Genomic DNA, 15,127 nt, shown 5'->3' on the forward strand with positions numbered 1-15,127 from the left:
CATGTGCATGCAAAGCTGTGCATGAGAGGGCTAGGGAGATAGCATAGTTGTTGTGCAAAAAGAATTTTGTGCTTAAGGCTTTGAGGCCCCCCCCCATTCAATCTCCAGTACCTACACAAACCAGAGCTGAACTTGCTCTGGCCTCTCTCTCTCTCTCTCTCTCTCTCTCTCTCTCTCTCTCTGTATCTCTCTCTCTCTTGCATTGAAATAAAATGAATAAGGTATTTAAAAAGCAGCACACCATTTAAGTAAAGTTTTTTGTCATTCCCACACCAAGTTTCTGAAGTGTACTTCCATCACCTTTATTCTCACTTCCTTTTGCAAATTACAAATATAACCAGAAAAAAAGAAAAAGGGAAATAGGAACCCTCTGAATGGGCATTTTTATTGTGCTGTATCCATCACTTATAACGGTGCTGTGCTGGGTAGCTTATTACCTCTCTGAAAGTAATTTATCTTGGTGACTTTTTGGACAGTGACTTGTCAGAAATCAAAGGGCAAATGTGTGTCAAGTGCATCTTAAAGAACATTAGGGGAGTCCATCATGCCATGACCTGGGTTGAGCTCTGTAATTTGTTGTGTAATTAATTTTTCATTAATTACATTAATTATGCTATTAATTTTTCAGAACTGTGGCTGAAAATGAGTATATGAATTTGACTCAAATGTCCCAGATCTGAGGAGTACAAATGAGATCATTAACACATTACTGACTGATTTGTGACACTTCTTCAGGCCTCCTTCCAAAATCTCCTCTTGCTTTTTTAGCAGACTGAAGAGGCATGCCAGGTTTCTTTGTGCTTTGTTAATGCCATCTGTGGAAATCTACAGACCTCTCTAGTGGAAGCTAGAACAATGAGCAGTCCCAAGTGTATAAGGCTGCTGGATGAGCTGACTTGAAGAGAAAAGGGAGAAGGGATTCCCTCAACTACTCTCACTCTGAGGTGAACTCAGTCACCTAGATAAGGATTCTCAGTGTTCATGGGCGAAGCCTCAGAGACACTCAAAAATATATTCCTTCCTAATTATCATTCCACACAAAATCTTCGCTCTAGTACTCTTCCCACTTCTCAAGTCTCATAGCTTCTGCCATTCCCCAATACATTTGGGCACACATTCCTTTCCTTTCTCAACCAGAAGCAAGAATCCACAGACATAGAGTCCTTCCATAAATAGCCAGCCTGTTCAAGTTCTGTGCATGCAGACTCCTAAACATAACCACTATAGTTACTACAAACTCTTAGAGACCGTTTGTTACTAATTGTGTGTGTGTGTGTGTGTGTGTGTGTGTGTGTGTGTGTGAAACTATACCTTGTAACCCTGCAATCTTATAACCCACTGTTAGTCACCAAAAAAACAAAACTAATTAAATAAAAAAATATCCATTATGTCAATTCCACAGTCCCTAGTTTAAATTCTGATTTTTTTTTCTCCTTGGTTTACTCAGAGATGAAAACTGAGGCCTGGAGTGATTGTTAAACATGCAAAGAGAGACACAGGAACTCATCACTCTCCTCTGCAGCCATGAAGTTTCTTTGCTAGAGTATCTGCTTTGCCCCTGACTTTGTAATCTCAAGGTTGCTGGCCTTTTCTGCATCTCCAAGGATTGTCTCAGGCTGCCTGTCCTGTTGCTTCACAGCAGCCAGCAGCTGTGCAGTGTGGCTTTCCCAGCACTTCTGTATGTCTTCAGGCATCCCTTCTGCCTCCTGGGCTTGCGGCCACCCTGCCTGCCCTGGCTTGCTATGCAGCTGTCTTCTTGGCGCCTGCTGTTGGCCTGTTCAGCACAGTCCCATTTGGGAACTGATGTATAGAGAACATACTTTGAGCACGGAGTCTGTGCCTTGTCCCATTTACTCACTGGCCACACTGCTCCACACTAACTAGGCATTCAAAGGAGAGTCAGAGGAGCCTGCCTGACTCCCAAACCCCTGTAAAGACTACCAATTTTCTTTCCTTTCTTTTTTTTTTTAATTTCCTTATTGGGGAATTAATGTTTTACATTTGCCCGTAAATACAATAGTTTGTACATGCATAACATTTCCCAGTTTTCTATATAACAATACAACCCCCACTAAGTCCTCTGTCATCCTTTTTGGACCCCTTTTTGGACCCCCCCCCCCCCGCCACTCCACCCCAGAGTCTTTTACTTTGGTGCAATACCCAATTCCAGTTCCTTTCTTTTTTTATAGAGACAGAGAGGCTAGCCTCAAACTTGGGTTGCTCATATGGCAAAGCAGCACACTGTTCAAGTGAGCTATTTCATTGGCCCAAGACTACCAATTTTCCTAGATGTAACACTGGAGAAAAATCAAATACTGTATAGGCACTGTACATTGTCATTTCATTTCCCATGCCTGCTATGTCCTGATAGCTTCCAGTTTTTCATTCTATCTAGTGTAAATATTTATTTTTCTCTTGAAAACTTAGTTATTGTTTTCTGTTTTATAGTTCAATTATCCAGCATAAGACTTTGTTTTCAAGGATGATGTTGGAATGAAGGCTGTCAGGCAAAACTGCCATTTATATCCCCTTAAGGTACCTGCTGACCACTCCTTGCTTTCTCAGCAATGACCAGTGACTGGGTACCTGGTCAGCAAGGTGAGTGCTGCTTACCAGCTGACCCCAGGCTGAGGTGCACTCAGAGAAAAGCAGATGCCTACAGGGAGAGTCTTAAAGAACTAAACATGTAAAAATGTCAGTGAGGAAAGTAGGAAGTGTCCATGCCAAGGAGAAATCTCCCCTCACCCCTTTTAATGGCATTCTGTGAGTTAAAACTCATTGGGTTATAGGAGCAAAGCTCATTAAGATAAATAACATTTATAACTATTAAAAGGTCAAGAAGATATCATACCAAAAGTTAACAATGATCTCTCAGCACCACTATTGTATGTAGTGTTTCACTTTCTTCTTATTAATTTATATTTCTATAATGAGTATGTCACTTCTGTAGCAGAAATAATGACATATTGAAATTTTTATGAGGCTAAGTAATCATATCCACTCCAGAAAGTGGAGTATAAAAAGATCCTCTTCATTTTTTGAGATGTGTTCTGAAATGCTTTTCCTCTACTATTAAAATATAAAAATGAACTCCACAAAGAATCCTCAGATGTACCTTTTAGAAGCAGAGTGTCTGCTGTTTGTGTTACAAATGCTGGACTATGCAGATAAACAAGAAATTGCCCTCAAGTGTTTGCGTTTTCCATCTGCTGTCTTCCTAAATTAGGTCAGTCATCAAAAAAAAAAAAAAAAAACGCTGAGCCTGACCACACTGCTCCATAGAACAAGCTCAGCTTCAAGACTTTCCATTGAGTGGTCTAGTCTCTGCATCTGTCCTGTGAACCATGTTAACGTTTATCTTTGGGTTCATTTTAAAATAATACCATACTGTAAAATGCTACCCAGACTCAATGTTCCTTTATCCAGAAATCTTATGTGGTACTGTTATCAGAAATCAGATTACTTGCTGTTTTTTATATTATTATTATTATTATTGAGATAACAGAGAACTACTCAGTAATGGCTTATGATGGGGCCAGGACTGAACCTGGACTTCAGAGCGTCATTCCTGAAAGTCTTTTGCATGAACATTATTCTGTCTCTTCACCCCCTAGATTTGCTACTATAGCCAGATTTTGTGTAACCTATTATAACTAAATTACGGTTATCTAATGCAAATACTTTGCCTTATATCTCACAAATCAAACTAAGATTGATTCCTCAAATATACAATCTATTTACTCAGCTGACTAGTAGCTTCTACTGTTTAGCTTTATTTGCTTCTCTATTTTGGCTTTATTTATTTACTGGAGGAAATCTAATGGCTCAGTCAATATTGTTTAAATAAGTACACTTTTTCTTAGAAAATAAATACATAACAAGACAATGTACAAATGTGACTTGAATTCCCTTGAACGGAGATGGTTTCATCATCAAGCATGTTCTCACTTTGCCATAAGCAGCGAATTTGAATAATTATATTGGTATTTCCGGCTGAGAAGTTTGCCTTTTAATTTCCATGTATGTGGACATGATTATATAGTAATGAAAGGTCCTCTTCACCCTGCAAGTGTAGCAGAATCAGTCTGTCTAAAACTGGGTCTTCATAACATATTTGCAAAACTGCTTCATCAGTGCTGACAGTTACCAATAATCTTTGTAACTAGACTTTGAGGACTGCCTATTAGGCAATTTCTAACTTGTACTAGAAATATACTTCAACATACATAGGTGAAGCTTAGTCCAAGTAATAGATTTATGAAAAGTTGTCTGATTGTAAAAGTTTTTCACTGTCTTAAAGATCATTAGAAACATCCTTATTAAAGTAATCCTGAGTCTGAGAATTTCTTGCTCCTTTATTGTAAGTCCAGAAAATAATTTAAAAGTCTTAAGCATATTTACCTACTGCATTTTTTGGAGAGTGGGAAGCATAGTAGAGTTGGTAAGTAAGACCAGCTTAGTAGGAAAAAAAGTGTTTTTCACCATTTTGCTTTGTCTCATTGGTGATGAAAGTAGCTAGATTTGTAGTTGTGTTACTTTTGTTTAGGCATTTATCTCATACAAAATGTATTTTAAGCCCTGTGGGGATAGAACATTTTCCATTTTCACCAAGGTTTTGCATCTTAATTTCAGTTTCAAATTGGCAGGTGGAGTATGCTGGGACAATATTCTGTATATAGATATGTCTTGAAGGAAGCATCTAGATACAATCATTCCTTATTGTTATTTGGATGCAAGATCAAAGTCAATTTTAAAAGTACAAATATTTTATCTTCTTAGTATTTTATGAAAGGATGACCCCATCCATAAAATTTACATAAGACCTTTAGCTGAGCTTGATAGACATCTAAAAAAGCACATGATAAAAGAACAATAAAATAGAATAAAGTCTAAAAGTAATGAAACTATGGAAATTCAGTGTTTCTTAGGTAAACAGAAGATGAAAAAGTAATATTTTCTGCTAGATGAAGAGATAGGTCTTCCTGTTGTGTTGTTCAGGGAAATAAAAGGAAGAAACAATCATAACCAAACTGTAGAATAAAAAGAATAATATCAATTTTCATACAAATTGAAATATTATAATTTAAATCAGTCATAAAATTATGTGGTATCCAAAACAGTTCATTAATGTAGTAAATGCTATAGTTTAATGCCATATGTAGTTTAATTTTCATATTATTTCTGCTAAGCTCATTTGATACTCATTTATAGTGTGTGTCATTTGTATATGAAACTATAGTAGAGCCTAGTATCTTTATTTAAGAAATAATTCTCTTTTCTAGTAATGAGGTATAGCATATCTAAACACCAACTTATTTACTATGATGCAAATGGTTTCACTTCATTAATAAGTCCAGTTAAAAAAGTATCTCATTGATATGATTTACATGATTTTTCTAAATGTTTTATTATATTTTAAAGAACAGAGACTCCCAGGAGTAGTGGGATCACTTGGGCACAAAACCTCTGCATGCTAAAAGAATTATACTTACTAATTAAATAAAATATAGTATCAGATTCAACTCTGCTTGTTTACAATTTAACATTTGAGATTTCCTAAGTGGTCCTCTATGTTTGTGTTATTTCTATTGAGTTCCTTTGTCTAGATACTCACTTCTAGTATGTCGATTGTATATGAGACTATAGTAGAGCCCAGTATCTTTAAGAAAGTGAGGATCAGGGCTCCTCTAGGAGGGTACCTGTGCCACCAGGCACTCAATCTCAATTCCAGAACTGCCCCCACCACTTTGGGGAAGCTTTGATGCAGAGGTATCTTTCTTTTCTCTGATGCCCTATGTCTCTCTTTTTATCTGGAAATAACTAAACAACTAAATATACATTCAGCCCATAGCATTGAAGCCCTGGAATCAGGGGAAGGGGGAATAAAGACTGAGTAATTTGGGAGCTGGGTGGTAGCACACGGGGTTAAGTGCACATAGTATGAAGCTTAAGGACAGGCTCAAGGGTCCCGGTTCTAGCCCCCACCTCCAGGGGGGTTGCTTCACAGGTGGTAAGACAGATCTGCAGGTGTCTGTCTTTCTTTCCCCCTCTCTATCTCCCCCCTCCCCTCTCAACTTCTCTCTGTGCTATCTAAATAAATAAATACATAAATACATGAATAAAATAGCCACAGGAGCAGTAGATTCATAGTGCAGGCACCAATCTCCAGCGATAACCCTGAAGGTAACAACAACAACAACAACAACAACAACAAAAAAAGACTGAGTAATTTAAGTGTGCTTTACTAGTGTTTGTAAAGTAACACTTCAAGTATTAACAGCATGATATTTTTTTAACTATATATTAATCTTAAAATATGCCAAAGCCGGTGTTTTATTTATATGACATTTCATTATGAGCTGATTCAGTGGCATTTTAATCTTAAAAAAAAATTAGAAAACCTTACATTAGAAATGAACATTTCTATGAGAGCTATTCGTATCAATGCATTTTCATGGTGGAGCTTTGGAACTTTCTGAAAACTGAATGAACCAAAATGAGTTTGTGCGCATCAGTGATTACAGTATCTTCATGCATATTATTTTCTTTATGGAATATTCACAAAAAGCATAGAAATGGATTTAAAAAAACATATAATGATGAGTCTCTGAGGAAATAAGATGAGGCAGGCTGTAATAAAGATAAGGAGATCAGGACTTGGAAACTCATCTGAACAAAGTCACAGCACAAGGGAGAAGGTTGACTGCTGCGATAAAGCCGGGAAAAGAGAGGCTTGCAGGAGAAACGAGTGGAAGTGAGTTGAAGAACAATTTTCAGGACTCAGAATTATCATTTGCTATAGTCTTTATTATTTTTTTTCTTTATTTTTATTTTTATTGTCACCAGAATAATCACTGAGGTTCAGGGCCCCTGCAGAATGAATCCACTACTCCCGACCGCCATTTTCCCTCCCTCCCTCTCTCCCTCCCTCCCTCCCTCCCTCTCTTCCTTCTTTCCTTCCTTCTTGTTTTCTTTTTGATAGAAGAAAGTACTGGGGGTCCAGACGCAAAGGAAGAGACAGAGAGACATGTATCTCCAAGAGCCAAGACAGGCTTATTGAGATAAAACCCGAGAGGAGCCAACAGACAAAGGAGTCAGACTTGTATTCAGTCCCTTCCCCATTTTTACCCAGGCATAAAGTTTCCTAGTCCCTAAGAGAATACAAGTCTGACTCCTTTGTCTGTTGGCTCCTCTCGGGTTTTATCTCAATGTCCATGTTCAGCGGGGAAGCAATTACAGAAGCCAGACCTTCTACCTTCTGCGACCCTCAATGACCCTGGGTCCATGCTCCCAGAGGGATAGAGAATGGGAAAGCTATCAGGGGAGGGGGTGGGATATGGAGAGTGGGTGGTGGGAATTGTGTGGAGTTGTACCCCTCCTACCTTATGGTTTTGTTCATTAATCCTTTCTTAAATAAAAAATGTAAAAAAAAACGGGGAAGGTACTAAGAGAGTGGGGGTCATATGTGGAAGGATGGGTGATCAGGTGTTTTAACTTTAGTTAGAGGGGAGGTATGCCTGAAGTGGCGCCATTACATTTTTTCTCTGGGATACTAGGTGTGATAAGGCCACTTAGCCCCTAGCTCCAACCATTTTTGTTTTGAGACCTCAGAGTCACAGTGGATATCTCGCCCTGGTTACATCTAGTGTTGATGGCAGTCAGTTCCTCATTCTGAGAAAGTCTCTCCTTTTGTTTCCTTTTATAGGACAGAGAGAAGTTGAGAGGGAAGAGAGATAGTAAGGAAGAAAGAGAGATACCTGCAGCACTACTTCACTACTTGTGATGTTTCCTTTCTATAGGTGGGGACCAGGGCCTTGAACCCAGGTACTTACTTGCTCGAGTATGCTCAACAGTGTGAGCCACCACCTACCCCTCATTTGCTATATCAGCCATTGCTGTATCAGTTGATATCATTATTGAAGTTTAGTTGTTATACATAAAAAATGTCATAATACAGCCACTTAATTTGTTAGGCTATAGAGTATGATAAATAAAAAGATTTAAAGTATGTGCAATAATAATAATAAGTATGCTATCAGATAATTGATAAAACATTCTAGAATAATTCAAATTAGAATATTTTTCTTTAGTTTCACAAATAGTTCTTTTACTAGTAGTAACTTTCAGCATTCTGACCATGGCTAACAGTAATATGTTTACATCAGGACGTATACACAGTATGAATAACCATCCTTGACATTGCTGCAGATGGTAGAATTTGATAAATTCTTTCTGATCTGTTTAACTTAATTTTCTGGTTATGGTCCACTAAATGGTTATGGTCCTTACAAAGGTAACTCAAACATTGATCTAAAACATCCTCCAATTACAAAAAAAAAAAAAAAAAAATGTCCTGTGTAGATATCAGGTATCAGGATTGGGCTGAAAAGCAAGAGGGTGGCTTAGGGTCTTAGGATTTGAAGACTGAGAACCAAACACCTATGATTAGGTTCAAGTGTAATTCTCATGCACTTGCCTTCTACCCTAACTTCATACATAATCAGATAAGCTAATATCCTGTCCCAGCTTAAAAGATGCAAAGAACTCACAAAACCAGACTATAGTTTAATTTTAAAGAAATATGATAAGCTATCATATGCCAAAATAAATGACATTATATAATACACATATTAGAGTCCTCAGGTGCTAACTAAATACATGGACAAGTAGCTTTTATTAAATGCTGAATATAAGCAGGAAAGAGAAAATAAGCAAGACTGTATGGTGTATGTTTTCAACCTAAATGTCTGCATTGAAGTATTTCTCTCCCACCTTTTCAATCAGTTTCTCTCCAAGGAAATATGGTCATTTAGAATTTCTATTTCTTTCAAAGGTGCCATCCCATCTTACTTTTACTTTCCTTGTTTTCCTCCCACTCAGGATAACTTTTTTCTCCCTATTCAATCTCAGTACATATGCTACCTTGCAAAATTGGGGTGGTAGGTGCAGCATTCCTCTTGTATTGCAGGAAATATTTTCTAAGTGTCTCTGTAATCTCCCCAAAGCCATTTTATTTCTTCAGCTGGCAGTGATTGGGATGCGTTTCTTTAGGGACTTCCCTTTTGTAGTTAGTTCTTCCTGCACTAGGTCCTTTCTGCATTTGTAGTGTCCCTTTTTTGCTAAATGCATCCCATCTCTTCTGAAGGGATGGAAACTGTTGCACGTTTATTACAGTTCAAGGGACAACTTTGAACACTGTGCTCCTTAATTTGGATGTTTTAATTTTGGGAAAGTGGTTATCAGTGAACATTTCTTAAACTGAAAGACCTGTTCAGTTGGAATATAACCTCCCTGTGGTTTGGGAAGGAGGAGGGAAAACATATGAAAAAGCTTATGAGTTTTCAGCATGTCACTGAGCAGTGGATAAGGGCAAGGGCTTAAGGTTGAAATAGTCCTATGCCCCAATATAGAGGGAAAAAGACAAAATATTTTAATTGCTACTATTACTTATGTGACTATATTTATATGCACATATATGTGTATATGCATACATAATCCCTTTCATATCAGCTTCTCTACATAGTTAGGAATTAAGATTATTTATTTTTGCTTACTAAAGCAATTAAAATGTTTTGTCTTTTCCCCTCTATATTGGGGCATGGCTGATAGTAACAGAACTACATGAGTCAAATTTGAACATTTGTTAAATGTTACTTGATGTCCCAACTATGAAGAATCTGAGTCAGAGGACAGAAAGTGAATTTTTCCAACTGTATTAACAATGCATTATAAAGCACCATGAAAAAAATCTAAAGCAAAATTGAATTTTCAATTACAAATATTGCATTTTTTAACCTTTTATCAGAACTTTTTGTATTGTACATAATTCTGCATAATATTGTTTTGGCTTCTTTGGCATGTGGTAGTTTTGTACTAGCTGAAATGTGTCAGACAAATATACTCGAGACACAGCATTAAAAATATAGTATGATAGGTTTGAGTATCTGAGATTTGCTTAAAAGGCTACTTGATATATATCTTCTTGAGTAAAAGATGTGCCCATATGACTTTTCAGTGTATGGATTACAGTATTGTTTCAACTGATAGATATATTCCTTCTGTATGTTAATATTCCATCCAGGCCAGGCTAAAATGTAGCTGGGATGCTAAACAGAAAGATCTTGTAAGTCTAGGAGGCTTATAAAGACAGGAAAACTAGTTTAGGAGATAGCACAGCCCTGTACTTGTAAGCATGGGTGTCGTATGCTTTACATTGGTTTGTTCTAACCCTCCCCCGCCAAGAGAATTGGATTAGTCCAGTTAATTTGGCGGGCCTGCTTGGCCCCGCCCCAAGGAACCCCGGGAGAGGGTTCCTGAGTTCGAGAGTGCCAGAGTTCCTGAGTTCCTGAGTTCGAGAGTTTCAGGGTTTCAGAGTAAGAGAGAGTGCCAGAGAGAGAGAGTTCCTGAGTTCCAGAGTTCGGGAGTTCGAGAGTAAGAGAGTTCCTGAGTTCGAGAGTTTCAGAGTTACAGAGAGTTCCACAGTGGAAGAGTTTCAGAGGGTTCCCCAGTAAGAGAGTTCCAGAGTTCCAGAGTTGGAGAGTTCCCGAGTTACAGAGTAAGAGAGAGTGCTTGTGCCGCCGCCGCAAAGAGACAGCAGAGTTCTGTTTGGTGATTAGTTTGTCTTAGTTTATGAATCGTTGTTCCTGAATAAAGAAATACAGCTTCCCTGCCCAGTCGTTGTCTCCACGTCTCTGTTACCCGCCATGAAGCTAACCCGCCCGGCAAGAGCCTCCGAAATTTTAACAACACATGGGTGGGTCCAGGCTTGATCGCTGACAATGATTATGCCAGAATTCTGTTCTGCCTACCTGTTTCTCTCCATCCTCCACCTTCCCTTTTCCTTCTTTATTTTTCTCACTCCTTCTCTAACACAAGAAAAATCAATAAAGTAAATATTTTTAAAAAATAAGATCTTCATGGGGTGCATCTAGGAAGAATCAAGTGAATTCTATTCTGTGACTAAAAATGAGACTTGTCTTACTTGCTTCATTATTTAGCTAGGAGTTGAAGACATAAAAAACGATAGTCCTCCATGGAACTCTTCTTCAGACTCACTATTGGGTTTTGTCTTGAGTGAATTTGGACAGAGTTAAACAGAATGAAATCAACTTGATACACCTAGGAGTTATTATTTCCCTTTTAGATATGAGACTTCCTCAACTCCACTTCAGCCTTTAATATGCATATGTCTACACGCTTTCTATAAATATACTGTATAATCTAGATAGTATCACTCAGTAGTTAATCAGCAGTAAAGCTTGGCACTCATTCATTGTGGATCATTGAATATGGAAAACTTCCCTGAATTTTAGTTGTCTATATTTCACTTTCTATTTTTCCCCCAAGTAGATGAAACTGATTTTATATAGGAATGTGTTTTTAATGTGCTTTTCCATGTTTAACCCAACTTTAATATTTACATATTAGATGTTAGTACTTTATATATGCTATCACACTCTTGCTTTTAAAAAGAAAAGTGCATCAGGGGCTGGGTGGTAGTGCACCTTGTTAAGCACACATAACATCATGTGCAAGGACCAGATATCAAGCCCCAGTTCCCCACCTGCAGAGTGGAAGTTTCAGGAGTGGTGTAGCAGGTCTTCAGGTGTCTATCTTTCTCTCTCCCTGTCTCCCTCAATTTCCCTCTGTCCTATCAAATGTTATAAAAAGGAAAAGGGAAAAAAATGGCCACTGGGAGTGGTGGATTCCTAGTGCTGGCATGGAGCCTCAGAAATAATCCTGGTGGTAATAAAGATGAGAGAGAGGGAAAGGGAGAGTGAGAGTGAGAGTGAGGAAGAGGGAGAGGGAGAGAGAGAGAGAGGAAGGAGAGAGAGATAAGAAGAAGGAGGAGGAGGAGGAGGAGGAGGAGGAAGAGAAGGAGAAGAAAGAGGAAGGAGAGAGAAAGGGAGAAGGCAGGAAGGAAGAAAAGTGCATCTAAGGGCTTTTTTTGCGAGCATGTGTTTACAGATCCCATGGTAGTTTATGGAATATTCTTCTGCTCAGTGAATTCAGCCATGTTAGTCACTTTTAATCAGATCCCTAATCATGTCTTTAAGAGTCAGTTCAGGATATTACTTTTGACAATAAATGTGTCTGTTGTCATTTCTGGTGTATGTGAGTGTAGTAATGTAGTGTTAATGTGCATTTGTTTTCTTTAATATAATTATGGAATAATGCTAAAATAATGACTGTTAAGAACTGGCAAAATGAGATTCTTAATTGCTGATTGAATTTCTTTTCTACATTCAAGTAAATGTTGTTTCATCTGGCTGGGCCTATTCCAAATTCTATTTCATTAAGCTTAGAGGAAAATATAATATTTAAACTCATGTGAAGAAAATACTGTGTTGAGCTACTTCTTAAGCCAAACATTGTTTTTTTTCCCCTTAAATCTAAGAAAAAGAGCTAGCTGCTAAGATGAACTCTAAATACTCTGTAAAATCACTCACACTCGACTCTTTCCTTATAACAACTGTCAGTACTTGCCTGAAGGTCAGAACTCTGCTTAGTTTTAGAATTATAACATACTGAAATATAATATAATTTTTAAGTTTCCTTAGAAAATAGGATAGACCATTTAAAAATCCTTTATTATGTGATTTTTACACAGCAACAAGTAATCCAATGCTCTTACATATTATTTAAAGAACTATTGCTTTATTTATTTATTTATTTATTTATTTATTTATTTATTATTGGATAGAGACAGAGAGAAATTGAGAGGGGAAGGGGGATAGAGGAGAGAGACAAAGAGATACCTGTAGCCCTGCTTCACCACTTGTGAAGCTTTCCCCCTGCAGGTGGGGACCAGGGGCTTTAACCTGGGTCCTTGCACACTGTAATGCATGCATTCAACCAGGTGTGCCACCACCTGGCTCCCTGAACTATTGCTTTTTCCAGCTTCTAAATTAGGGTAGTGAATGTTACTCTGGATGAGAAAGTGCCAAGAATTTTCTGATAAAATCTGAAGGAGTCCATTGACAATTCAGTGCCACAGAACTCAAGAGCTACCATTTATCACATTTTCCCACTAGAAGAAAGTCATCATAGGGGGGAAAGGGGATAGCTCGCTTGACAGAGTCCATACTTTGCTGTTCTTGAGCCCCAAGCAACCATATGGGAACATTTTCACAGTGGAAGCTTCAAGAGTAGTGGAACAGTGCTCTGGTGTCTTTCCTCTCCTCCTTCCTTTTCCTTCTCCCTCCCTCTCAGCCTGTCTATCCATTTATCTGAAAAGAGAAATAAGGGTCCCCTGGGAGATCTCAGAGCTTGTAGATAATAAGGAAATTAACACCTGGTAAAATATGAGGTGGGGCCTTAAGCTGAGACTGAACTGTAAAATTGGGGTAGGAAAGGCAAGATGATAATTTATGGACAGATATTGGACATTTAAATGAGGAACGCAAAAGAAGTCCTGAGTAGTGTTTAGAGCCCATTTGAGATGCAACGTCATGCAGCTAAAGTGAATACAGTATGCTAGTTCATATCATTTACTCCAGCTACATACACCTGTTCAGCAAAGAGGGCTGTGAATGCAACTGCTTCAAATCCTAGTGGTCTGACTTCAAAACCTGTGACCCTGTCTGCATCACTACATGGCTGCCTTGGTCTTTGATAGGGGATTGAGAGAATTGACATTTGTATAGAGGTGCTCATCTGATTTCACTTTGCTCTGAAAAGATTTGGATACTAGTGGGCTAATGGTTTACAGCAGGAAAGTGTGTCTTTTTGAAATTGATGCTGCAGGTGTGGAGAGGCAGCACAATTCCTTTGTCAGCTCTGCTTCTAGCAGCAAGCACAGTAGTTTCTCACTGTCCCTTGCCCACCTTGAACCCAGCTAGAAGCCATTCTGAACCTCTGTTTTGCCAGGTGGTAGATAGGCCTGTTGTTCTAAGACCAGAAAGTGCTCTGCTCCCTGGTTCTCAGACCTTTGATGATTAAATGCTGGACTGCACATCCATGTCTCCAACTCTACCTCATGAACAGTTCTCTGCTGGCCCAGACCTTTGGCGTTTTCATTCTGCTTTTACTTTATGGCAAACCCTCAGTATGGCTTGTGATTTCACAAGAGAAAACAAAGGGCCTCTTGTTCTTTGGTCTGCTTGAAGGGTTCCTTTAGAATGATCTGGGGGCTGAATGTTGATGCACCCAATCGAGTGCACATTTTAACATGTGAAAGGACCCAGGTTCAAGCTCCCTGTCCTCCCTATATCCTGCCCTGCAGGGGAGAAGCTTCATGAGTGAAGAAGCACTGCACATGTCTTTCTTGCTCTGTCGCTCCTTTCCTCTCTATCTTTGCTCTTTCAAGATAAACAAACATGTAACAAATACATTTTAAAAAAAGAATCAAGCCACTACCAAGTGCTATGAGAGTTTTTTTTTTTTTATAAAGGATATGAGAAAAGTATATCATGATTTTCAAGTAAAAAATGAAACAGAAAGCCAAACATTGTCACACCACTTTATGTAAACAGGGAGAATGCTTGTTTATTGCCTGTAAAACCTGCAGTGAAGGCTGAAAGGGTTCTTACATCAACCACCCCATCTATTTATTTTAGTGAGCATTTATATAGGCAAGGAGAAGGAGGAGAAGGAGGAGAAGGAGGGCAAGGAGGAAGAGGAAGAGGATAAAGAGGAAGAGGAAAAAGAGGAAGGGGTAAGCTGGGAAACCAGAAGATGGGTTACAAGCAAACAGGAATGGTCAGGGGGGCTACAAATCTTTTTTCCTCCTGAATAGATTGCCTTGGGTACTCAGGAAACTTCCTGAACTTTGTCCTGGAACAAAGGCTACAAGAAACCTTGTCTTGCTCTTCATTATACTAGTGGAGATGGGAAACGGAATGGGTAGGAAAAATGTCCATTGCCTTTTTGTTTTCCCAAATCAGTTTTAGCATATTAACTTCTGGCAGGCCATTAACAGTTGCCATATTTGTGCAACCCAATTTCTCAGTTTTATTTCACTCCTCCCACCAAAGGTCACATCAATCTATCCTTTGTTTTGGGGAACCACAGCTTCAATCTGTATGGTTGATCCTGTTTTGATCTGAGTATTAAGGTTCCCAAAGATGATTGGCTTAATAGAATCTCTGCTTTTCACACCTTGACATCTTTTGGGAGGCATAAGCAG

The 15,127-nt window shown here is 38.5% G+C and overlaps 1 protein-coding gene across 3 annotated transcripts in view; it reads left to right on the forward strand.

Moving 5' to 3' along the window:
- Positions 1–15,127, forward strand: part of PDZRN4 (PDZ domain containing ring finger 4) — a 410,716-nt gene that overhangs the window by 123,560 nt on the left and 272,029 nt on the right. The gene's annotated exons all lie outside the window — the stretch shown is intronic.

This window comes from Erinaceus europaeus, chromosome 5, assembly GCF_950295315.1.
Source record: "Erinaceus europaeus chromosome 5, mEriEur2.1, whole genome shotgun sequence".
NCBI lineage: Eukaryota > Metazoa > Chordata > Mammalia > Eulipotyphla > Erinaceidae > Erinaceus > Erinaceus europaeus.